This window comes from Octopus bimaculoides, chromosome 2 (assembly GCF_001194135.2).
Source record: "Octopus bimaculoides isolate UCB-OBI-ISO-001 chromosome 2, ASM119413v2, whole genome shotgun sequence".
In the NCBI taxonomy this organism is placed as follows: domain Eukaryota; kingdom Metazoa; phylum Mollusca; class Cephalopoda; order Octopoda; family Octopodidae; genus Octopus; species Octopus bimaculoides.
The window spans coordinates 153,221,535-153,224,655 of record NC_068982.1 but is presented as its reverse complement, the minus strand read 5'-3'; positions in this window follow the sequence as shown (position 1 = coordinate 153,224,655).

The following is a 3,121-nucleotide window of genomic DNA, read 5'->3' as shown; positions in this document are numbered from 1 at the left end:
ATATATACTATTTCACTTAGGCAAAGCGATACTAATAACCTAATGTTAGAACTCAATATACATATGCTTCACAACAAAGGGCCAGTCGAGTACAAAGCAGGAAGAAGAAATTAAAACCGCAAAGAAATAAGAAATTATGTCATGAGATTCATTAGAATACAGCTGTTTCTGGTATAAGATGCAATGCACGCATAGTGGATGATTGTGTATCAACTTAGAGCTTCATCGGATCAGACACTCACACGCACACACATATGATGAAAGAAAGTTAGAAAGAGAGAGAGAGAGAGAGAGAGAGAGAGAGAGAGAGAGAGAGAGAGAGAGAGAGAGAGAGAGAGAGAGCGGTGGGGAGAGATGAGATACATAAAAATTTGAATGTAAAGAAGATTTTTTCAGAAGTAAAATATTTACCTTACCTCTAAAATTTAAATAAAGAAAGCCGAAAGTATTCTGTCCTGCAACAAAACCTAACTGATTGATCTGAATAATTCTAGATTATTGTCACTTTTAAATTGTTATCACTTCATCTGTCTTCGGCACACATGGGCGTTAATTATATTTTGCAATTTTCTGTGCATATATATTCAGGCATAAATATGTGGAAACCTAATTTACATAGCACTGCAGGCACAGGCAATATAAATTTAGAGAAAACACTTTTAGTGAATGTATTTTAGTTGGAGAAAAGGTAGAATATTCGTCGAAATGTTAAGTTTTCAAAGGCAGTGCTTTAAATAATTGTTTAAGACTGTTTAAGAACAAAACGCTTCATTAATCTCTTAGTATTTGAATTAACTAACATATTTTAAGGTCCTTAAAGTAAAACATCATTACTAAATAAATCTGTATTAATAGATAGTATGGAATTTCCACAATTTGAGTTGAGATTGAGTAAACTAATTACGATAAACATGAAATATAAATTATTTACATCATAAAATCGTTACTGCCTTTCAGAAAGACAGACTGGATACACAATAATTAATCGAAGTCTACTGCTTAATATTAGTCAATTACTAGCATGTTACAAATTAACTATTACAGAGGCAATAGAAGGCTACAGATAAAATTATTGGCTAAAAAAGCCTGAGGCATGAATTATGTTCATTTATCTTCTGTGATCAAATCCTGCATTACAAGTTTTATCTGTCACCTTGTATGCATCAATAAATTAAGTACCAATTAAATTAGCGGTAAGATTTGATGGTCAATATTTCACCGATATAGATTATATTTTCGAACCTCTTTTAGAAATCAACTGTCTATTGTTTATCCTACTACACGCAAAACTAAACAAACAGACACAAACATATATATTAATTAAGAAAATATATTTAATTTAAAACATATTCTTTACATTTTAAGATTATAATTGCATAAAACGTTAGTTTATGACTTCCTACAAATGCTGCTTCCAATGTATTTTGTGTATTGTTGAATTATATTGTAACCAATTTATCGTTCTACAAATATACGTATCTAATAATTTGCCACTCGGTTAAAAGAAATTTGATCAATGTGTTTTCAATGAGTATACTTTACTTACTTAAGCCCTTTTCCCTCTATAGGTCATAGGCCGTCATCGACTTTTCTACACTTCTCGATACTGGGCTGTCTTTTATGCAACTGCTTCTTCACCTCTACTTCAGTATCTTGCCTCAGTTACTTTTAGGGTGTCTTCTTTTCCGCATCCTTTGTGAGCTCCCTGTCGGGTCCTGACGTGCATTTTAGTGCCTCGCGTCATATATTTCCCAAATGGAAACCGTCATACTTTTCGCTGATGGAAGATCGTCATGTCTCAGGTGTTGTTCATGTTGAATTTTCATCTATGTATCAATAAATTTGTTTTCTTTTCCTGGTAGGAGTGTTGGCTCTCTGAAAACACATTGTTTACCTCGAGGAAGAGGTGGTCCATATTATTCTGACTTCTGCCCTTTGAATTCTCCTATTTGATGATAAGCTCTCAGGGTCATTGAGACTCACAAGACAACGCATCATAACCAGGACAGGTTGGTATTTCCGATAACTATACTATACCCTTTCTGTGTGCGTGTGTGTATGCGTGTATATATGTGTCTATAAGTGCATCTATAAATATGCACAGTAACGTATGCGTTTATACATATATACAGATACGTATGCATGTGTGTATGTGTATGCGTGTGTGTGTGTGTGTGTGTGTGTGTGTGTAAAGAGAGAGAGAACGAGAGAAAGAAAACGAGAGACATATATAAATAAGTGCATATGAGCAAATACACACAGTTATACGTAGTAGAAATGAAACCACAAAATGAAACTCTGGAATGCAAAAGAAAAGAGAAAAACTATCAGCAAAATCTATCTCTGTTTAGTTCCTGTAACATAACAACAGTTGTAGTGGATAATGTATCTTAGACACCACAAAAGGGAGTTTTCATTTCTAGCAGGAATTTTATTTTTTATCACAGTTCTGTTCCAATAATACTGACGTGGGTGTTAAACTATAACATAAACCAGCATCGAATGGTAAAACGGAAATATATAACGTCCAGTCGTAAATGGCCTAAACACCTTTCTTTCACTTGCGTTTCCGAACCACTGTGGAAGGTCGTCTAAATAATTCGTCTTCAATGAAATTAAGTTTTTCTGAGACATTTCACTGATTATACACCCACCAAACAACAACATTGTACGAGAGACCTTTATTTTGTAGTTGGATAATATTTCATTCGAAAGAGATACCTAAACCGCTTTCAAGGCGAGTCTGTTTTACATCAACGTCAAATAAAACGGGAATTTTAGACTCTTGCAACCAAAATAGTAAGTTAGTCTACGTAATTCTAGCATTTAAATCAATGTTTTCTAGATTAAACGAATAACTTGATTGATTTATATTTTCTTGCATACAGCAAGAGACTTCAAGGTTGTGAACTTCTTCATTTTCTACACAATCTGTAAACTTTTAGCAGTCGAACTGTTCAGCTTCAATATATGATTTATACTTATATTCACATATCTCGATATTCTTTTATCCATGTCTGTATGTATGTATATACTTATAACTATGTAGATGCATATATACATACATACATACATACACACACACAAACACACACACACACACACACACACACACACACAT